Source organism: Myxine glutinosa, chromosome 8 (assembly GCF_964187855.1).
Source record: "Myxine glutinosa chromosome 8, kmMyxGlut1.1, whole genome shotgun sequence".
Taxonomy (NCBI): domain Eukaryota; kingdom Metazoa; phylum Chordata; class Myxini; order Myxiniformes; family Myxinidae; genus Myxine; species Myxine glutinosa.
In genome coordinates this window covers 517153-525895 of record NC_136268.1, presented here as the reverse complement: position 1 = coordinate 525895, position 8743 = coordinate 517153, and positions in this window count along the sequence as shown.

Genomic DNA, 8743 nt, shown 5'->3' with positions numbered 1-8743 from the left:
CGCGACGGGGCCGACCGACCCAGGGCGCGACGGGGCCGACCGACCCAGGGCGCGACGGGGCCGACCGACCCAGGGCGCGACGGGGCCGACCGACCCAGGGCGCGACGGGGCCGACCGACCCAGGGCGCGACGGGGCCGACCGACCCAGGGCGCGACGGGGCCGACCGACCCAGGGCGCGACGGGGCCGACCGACCCAGGGCGCGACGGGGCCGACCGACCCAGGGCGCGACGGGGCCGACCGACCCAGGGCGCGACGGGGCCGACCGACCCAGGGCGCGACGGGGCCGACCGACCCAGGGCGCGACGGGGCCGACCGACCCAGGGCGCGACGGGGCCGACCGACCCAGGGCGCGACGGGGCCGACCGACCCAGGGCGCGACGGGGCCGACCGACCCAGGGCGCGACGGGGCCGACCGACCCAGGGCGCGACGGGGCCGACCGACCCAGGGCGCGACGGGGCCGACCGACCCAGGGCGCGACGGGGCCGACCGACCCAGGGCGCGACGGGGCCGACCGACCCAGGGCGCGACGGGGCCGACCGACCCAGGGCGCGACGGGGCCGACCGACCCAGGGCGCGACGGGGCCGACCGACCCAGGGCGCGACGGGGCCGACCGACCCAGGGCGCGACGGGGCCGACCGACCCAGGGCGCGACGGGGCCGACCGACCCAGGGCGCGACGGGGCCGACCGACCCAGGGCGCGACGGGGCCGACCGACCCAGGGCGCGACGGGGCCGACCGACCCAGGGCGCGACGGGGCCGACCGACCCAGGGCGCGACGGGGCCGACCGACCCAGGGCGCGACGGGGCCGACCGACCCAGGGCGCGACGGGGCCGACCGACCCAGGGCGCGACGGGGCCGACCGACCCAGGGCGCGACGGGGCCGACCGACCCAGGGCGCGACGGGGCCGACCGACCCAGGGCGCGACGGGGCCGACCGACCCAGGGCGCGACGGGGCCGACCGACCCAGGGCGCGACGGGGCCGACCGACCCAGGGCGCGACGGGGCCGACCGACCCAGGGCGCGACGGGGCCGACCGACCCAGGGCGCGACGGGGCCGACCGACCCAGGGCGCGACGGGGCCGACCGACCCAGGGCGCGACGGGGCCGACCGACCCAGGGCGCGACGGGGCCGACCGACCCAGGGCGCGACGGGGCCGACCGACCCAGGGCGCGACGGGGCCGACCGACCCAGGGCGCGACGGGGCCGACCGACCCAGGGCGCGACGGGGCCGACCGACCCAGGGCGCGACGGGGCCGACCGACCCAGGGCGCGACGGGGCCGACCGACCCAGGGCGCGACGGGGCCGTCCGACCCAGGGCGCGACGGGGCCGACCGACCCAGGGCGCGACGGGACCGACCGACCCAGGGCGCGACGGGACCGACCGACCCAGGGCGCGACGGGGCCGGTCCAGGGCGCGACGGGGCCGGTCCAGGGCGCGACGGGGCCGGTCCAGGGCGCGACGGGGCCGGTCCAGGGCGCGACGGGGCCGGTCCAGGGCGCGACGGGGCCGGTCCAGGGCGCGACGGGGCCGGTCCAGGGCGCGACGGGGCCGGTCCAGGGCGCGACGGGGCCGGTCCAGGGCGCGACGGGGCCGGTCCAGGGCGCGACGGGGCCGGTCCAGGGCGCGACGGGGCCGATCCAGGGCGCGACGGGGCCGATCCAGGGCGCGACGGGGCCGATCCAGGGCGCGACGGGGCCGATCCAGGGCGCGACGGGGCCGGTCCAGGGCGCGACGGGGCCGGTCCAGGGCGCGACGGGGCCGGTCCAGGGCGCGACGGGGCCGGTCCAGGGCGCGACGAGACCGGTCCAGGGCGCGACGAGACCGGTCCAGGGCGCGACGAGACCGGTCCAGGGCGCGACGAGACCGGTCCAGGGCGCGACGAGACCGGTCCAGGGCGCGACGAGACCGGTCCAGGGCGCGACGAGACCGGTCCAGGGCGCGACGAGACCGGTCCAGGGCGCGACGAGACCGATCCAGGGCGCGACGAGACCGATCCAGGGCGCGACGAGACCGATCCAGGGCGCGACGAGACCGATCCAGGGCGCGACGAGACCGATCCAGGGCGCGACGAGACCGATCCAGGGCGCGACGAGACCGATCCAGGGCGCGACGAGACCGATCCAGGGCGCGACCCGGCCGATCCAGACGCGACGCGGCCGATCCACATGCGACGAGACCGATCCAGGGCGCGACGCGACCGGTCCAGGGCGCGACCAATAGTCCCCTGTGATGAGACGATCCATCAATGCAGGAGGAGGGTGAACGGATCGGGATGCCTTCCCATCGAACAGCAGCAAACCAGCACCCGGCGTACACCCGATGACCGTCGCCTCGACCCTTCCTCGCCTTGCTCGCCCTCCACGCTGTTTATCAATCTTAGCCTCATTTTGAAAACACCATTTCCAACAAGCAAACGTGTTTCCAGCACCCAAGGACGCTCTAGTTCTCGGACTGCCCCTTCCCCCTCCCCTGGTCTCTCCCAGAACTCGATATCAAAACCGAACAACTTTGATGGTAAATACACGGAAGAGCTTGGCCGTGTCCGCTGCTTATCCGGCGACTCGACAGCCGCTGTCACACGCACACCGTCCTCACTGTGCAAGCGATGTGCGAACAACAAGGGCTCCCGAGCCGCCGGGATTCCTCCTTTGGGCTCCGCTCCGAGTCCCACAAACGATCCCACCAAGTGTCCTCCCTCCCGAGACGGGTCCTCCCTCCCGAGACGGGTCCTCCCTCCCGAGACGGGTCCTCCCTCCCGAGACGGGTCCTCCCTCCCGAGACGGGTCCTCCCTCCCGAGACCTGTCCTCCCTCCCGAGACCTGTCCTCCCTCCCGAGACCTGTCCTCCCTCCCGAGACCTGTCCTCCCTCCCGAGACGTGTCCTCCCTCCCGAGACGTGTCCTCCCTCCCGAGACCTGTCCTCCCTCCCGAGACCTGTCCTCCCTCCCGAGACCTGTCCTCCCTCCCGAGACCTGTCCTCCCTCCCGAGACCTGTCCTCCCTCCCGAGACCTGTCCTCCCTCCCGAGACCGGTCATCCCTCCCGAGACCGGTCCTCCCTCCCGAGACCTGTCCTCCCTCCCGAGACCTGCCTTCCCTCCCGAGACCTGCCCTCCCTCCCGAGACCTGTCCTCCCTCCCGAGACCTGTCCTCCCTCCCGAGACCTGTCCTCCCTCCCGAGACCGGTCCTCCCTCCCGAGACCGGTCCTCCCTCTCGAGACCGGTCCTCCCTCCCGAGACCGGTCCTCCCTCCCGAGACCGGTCCTCCCTCCCGAGACCTGTCCTCCCTCCCGAGACCTGTCCTCCCTCCCGAGACCTGTCCTCCCTCCCGAGACCTGTCCTCCCTCCCGAGACCTGCCTTCCTTCCCGAGACCTGTCTTCCCTCTCGAGACCTGTCTTCCCTCCCGAGACCTGTCTTCCCTCCCGAGACCTGTCTTCCCTCCCGAGACCTGTCTTCCCTCCCGAGACCTGACCTCCCCTCCCGAGACCTGACCTCCCCTCCCGAGACCTGACCTCCCCTCCCGAGACCTGACCTCCCCTCCCGAGACCTGACCTCCCCTCCCGAGACCTGACCTCCCCTCCCGAGACCTGACCTCCCCTCCCGAGACCTGACCTCCCCTCCCGAGACCTGACCTCCCCTCCCGAGACCTGACCTCCCCTCCCGAGACCTGACCTCCCCTCCCGAGACCTGACCTCCCCTCCCGAGACCTGACCTCCCCTCCCGAGACCTGACCTCCCCTCCCGAGACCTGACCTCCCCTCCCGAGACCTGATCTCCCCTCCCGAGACCTGATCTCCCCTCCCGAGACCTGATCTCCCCTCCCGAGACCTGATCTCCCCTCCCGAGACCTGATCTCCCCTCCCGAGACCTGATCTCCCCTCCCGAGACCTGATCTCCCCTCCCGAGACCTGATCTCCCCTCCCGAGACCTGATCTCCCCTCCCGAGACCTGACCTCCCCTCCCGAGACCTGACCTCCCCTCCCGAGACCTGACCTCCCTCCCAAAGCCAGTGCCCGTACCGCGGCGCTCTAAATGAACAACGCACGTGATTCCAAGCGCGCCACGCACGTTGCGAGACGCCCGTCCACTGCGGGAGCAACCATCGGCATCCCTCGCCGTGAGACATCGATATATGGCTTTGTGAATCGATAAACCTTTCAAAACAAAAATACATAATCAACAAGTTTTCAAATGTTTTACATCATATTGTTGATTTTCGGTGCTTTCATTTTGACATAGTGTCGTCTTTTGCCGTAATAAGGGCTCGAGGATACGTGTCCACCCCTTCACCTTCATCAATGGTACATTCCGTGACGTAATATTCTCTGCTCTCCATTGTATACGTCATTGATTGCACGTACGCGCTCTCTGAGTGGATTTCCAGGAATCTCCTTTAAAGTTTGGACCTTTCGGTGATGGGAGATGGTGAACTTTCATTCACCTTCTTCAAAAAGCTCAGCAAGATGCATTTGATTCGAAAACTTGTTGAAGAACGTACTCGGTTTAATAGATTAACCAGGTGTCGCCATGTACATGTACCTGTATGTACGGTATGGAGTTATTAAATAGGATAAGGTAATCATTACGACATCGTGACTAAATATGTATACAATTCCCACGATTAATCTTGTTTTTGGGTGTGTTACCGGATTTACCTTTTGCTGGTGGCTGGTGCACCTGGTTCGGGGTGGGTGTTAAACGTGTGTTTGCACCGCCCACTTTCCGGGAGCTGCGTGACGTCGGTAAGAATGACGTGAGATTTCGAGTCACCTTAAATCAGTGTGTCATTTCCACGTTGATTTTCCGATCAACAATTCAAAGGTCAAATTATTGACGTCATGTCACGTGACCAGGACTCGATACCTGGGGGTTGGGGTGTGTTCAGTTACCATGTTTCTTGTGGAGTGCTCGCCAAGCGACTTAAGCACTCCATATGAAACCGTTGATAAGGAACGGCCAGCTTGGCGAGCACTAGCTAGGTGATTGGTAACTGAACACACTGCAGGTGCGTTTTGAAAGGTCAGGTTTGCCCACCTGGACGGCTCAGATGGCCAAACGGTAAAATGACACATGGACGTCATGATCAGGTGACGTCATGAAAAGCCGGGGCAAGACTGACGTCATTCCGTCATGGAGGTCCAACTAAGTATCTTAGTGTAAACGAGGTTACCTGGTCCGAAACGACCCACTCACTGCGACCTGAATGCAAGAACGGCTGAGCGGATCAGCTCTTCCAATCGGATCAATATATTACCCCACGTGATGATCAATCAACCCAGGACATATAAACCAGTTTAGTTAATAAAAGATAAACTATTGTTGTCACCTTTGTGGGGGTAGGTGAAGAAATACCTTAGGAAAGTCAGGAATGTATCATTTAGCATGGACCGTGTGACGCATAGAAAGCCCATCTCGATGTACATAAGCAGGTAAACATGCAGGTTAAGAGTGTTTGCATGTCGCCAAAAGGGGCGTGGCTTTTGTTAACTAGTTAAGTAGTTCTAGGGCGTACGATTAATAAACCCCAGTGTGTTTTCTAGGGGCCCCTGTGATTTTTATGCCTCCGGGCTCCGATGACAAAGTCGCCGGAGGCATTAAGTTTTTGGGTTGTCCGTCCGTCCGTCCGTCCGTCCGGGCTAAACCTCCTTTTTCTCAGCAACCACATGTCCGATTGAGACGAAACTTTCAGGGTAGGAGTGACACCCATGCAGAATGTTTTTATGATAATTGTGATGTCATAGGTCATGTGGTATGGCAGCCATCTTGGATTAAAAGCAAATAATAAAACATTTTCTTGGAAACCCCTGAATGGAAAAATTTGAAACTTGGCACATTGTCAAATACTCCCAATGGGGAACAAAAGCTTGATAATGATGACATCATAGGTGAAGTGGTATACCAGCCAAAAATGTTTCAATCTAATTCCTAATCCGAAAAATCTGAAATTGCATGCACATGATCTATGACACATTGATATTGAAATATTAAATTTATGACATCATAGGTCACATGGTTTGGCAGCCATATTGGATTTAACCTAAAACTCGAAAAAAGCATCTTCTCCCAAACCACCAAATCGATTTCCTCAAAACTTTACGTGTGTCATTGACTAGTCATGGCGATTAAAAGATGAACTCAAAAACATCATTGGTCACATGGTGTGGCAGCCATATTGGATTGAAGGAAAATATTAAATAATTATATCTCTGAAACCGCTTACCCTATCTATGCGAAATTTTCCAGATATCATCTAACACCATTGTTGCATATAGTTTGAGAATGATGATGTCGTAGGTCACATGGTTTTGCAGCCATCTTGGATAGAAAAACGAACCTTATCCGATCAACACGAAACTTCACAAATGTGATCCCCTACCCATACATATGCAGAGTGTACATTTTTAAGGTCATATGTCACGTGGTATGGCAGCCTTATTAGCTTGAATGCTGATAATTTTAAAAAATCCCTTCTCTGAAACCGCTTCACCGATCGATGTGAAACCTGTCATGGCTGGTGAAAATGTGATACTTGAAAACAGCTGAAGGGGTTTAAATCAAACTTGTTTATTTATAGGACTGTGAACGAGGGCATCCACCCGTTGTGGGACTATGTGGAGGCATATTGGCGACACAGTCACATTGCTCTAGCTTTCCATGGAGCAGTTTAGGAAAGATAAAGGAAGGTTTTTTGGTTTTTCCAAGATGGCGCCCGCACGACGTGACCTATATAATCAAAATTATCACTAAAAGTCTACCTACATGAGGAGATGCATACTGCTACGGTTTTGAGATTTGCACATATTGATCATAAAAGGTTAAAGGGTTGCCCCCCATAGTTAGTCCATGAGCAACACGTAGGCCACCTGTAGAATTAGTTATGTCATAGTATGTGTAAGTATAGGCTATTTCCCCTATTAATATCTGCGTTGTGTAAAGACATGAGATTAGGTCCCGGTCATTCTTGCGTCCACCCTCCAAGTTCCACCTCTATGGGCATAATTGATCCCGCGCCCCATTTGGCTGCCCGCTCAGTTGTTACGCTTTGGCTGCCCGCAGCATTTGGCTGCCCGCTCAGTTGTTACGCTTTGGCTGCCCGCAGCATTTGGCTGGCCCGCTCAGTTTACGCTTTGGCTGCCCGCAGCATTTGCTGCCCTTTGCTTGCTCACTAGTCGAGTAACACGAGGTAGGCCTGAGAAGGAGCGTGGGGGTGGCGTCAAGATCAGAGCGTCAGAGGCGATGACGGTAAGAGCCACCAGCCAACCAGGGCTCTAACAGCATGGCATGAGAGGGCGTGGAGAGGCGCGTCTGGTGAGTTCTAGAAGGTTCGCAGGGCGTGCCTATATAAGTCACTGCACAAAGCCCTTGAACAGGACTTGTTGGGAGAGGACTTACAGGACTGACTCGCAAGTGGAGAGCGATAAAGGACTTGAAGGGGCGAGCGCATTGTGAGCACTTGCTACAGCGAGGAGAGAACTTCGTGCGATAAGTGTTTGGAGGCATTGAACTGTAACTCGCACAGTATAACATACGCGCTAGAGGAGAGGAAGAAGAGGTGTTGAGTACACGGCTGCAGCCAGACGCGCCGGTGGCGAATAGAGCCTACTTCAGCCGCGCGAGTAAACGCGGTAATAACCTGTGAGTGATTAACCGCCAACCGCCAGAGCCCACACCCTACCGTTCGCCCCGTAATAATAACTCTGTGCGTCCAAACAACACGCGGAGAGCTCCTGCCTTCTCTACTTACCATCTGCACGGGACGAGCCAGAGACCGGAGGGAGCTGCACGGGAGCCATTCTTGGACGCGGACCATCATCCTGCAGCTGCAAACCCCGTGTGAGTGTGTGTGTGACGGGCCCATTTGTCCTGGGTATTAAGTTAAGACTGTTTTAAGGCTGCACTGTGTCCCCTTTTTCTCTGAACTATTGTGAATAGTTTAAATAAACCTTGTTCTTCCTTTTTCCAATTCGACCGCTTTTGTGATTTATCCATTGACTAAGTGTGGCACGCATAAGATCGCTAGAACGGGGTTCACCATCTAAACGGCACGGATCACGTGTACGCACCGCTCGGCGTCTCAACACGCGTGGTTCGTGCGGGGCTTATTTCCTCGTTTCAGGGCAGCGCGAGTAATTAGGTAATAGTAAATTCTAGTCCTAATACCCTATTTCACGCTGTCCGGGAAGGACGTCATAGGTCCCGGGTCCCGCCAGGCCAGTAAAAGACAAGGGGACTAATCCCCCCCTTGGTAAGGGGAGAAGGCCGGCGGCAGATCCGCAACATTTGGTGTCAGGAGTTTGGATTGGGACCCGAAGTGCGTTTAACGCACTCGAAAATTACGAGCGACCAAAATTTGGTATTAACATCTAAATTAAATTCGTGCCATGGCTAGCCAAAGCGGTCGAATGCCGGTGGGGGTAAATGATGAGGTAGAGGGAGAAGAATTAATGACCCAGGACCCCCGGGAAGAATTGGGAGAAATGGAGGAGGACATTGAAGAGGGTACAGCAGTAGAGGTCGTGGGGGTAGAAAATGGCGGCGCCTCGCACGAGTCGGCGAGAGCCGAGCCCACGGCGCCAGTGGACTGGGGCCTATTTGTGACCCACATGATGGCTTTTGTGGCCAAAACGGGGGACCATTTGAAAGGAATGGGGGACAAATCCACCCGGGAAATGAAAGAAATGAGAGATGGGTTATTGGGATTGGAAAACAAATTGAACACCCAAAGTGACAAATCCAC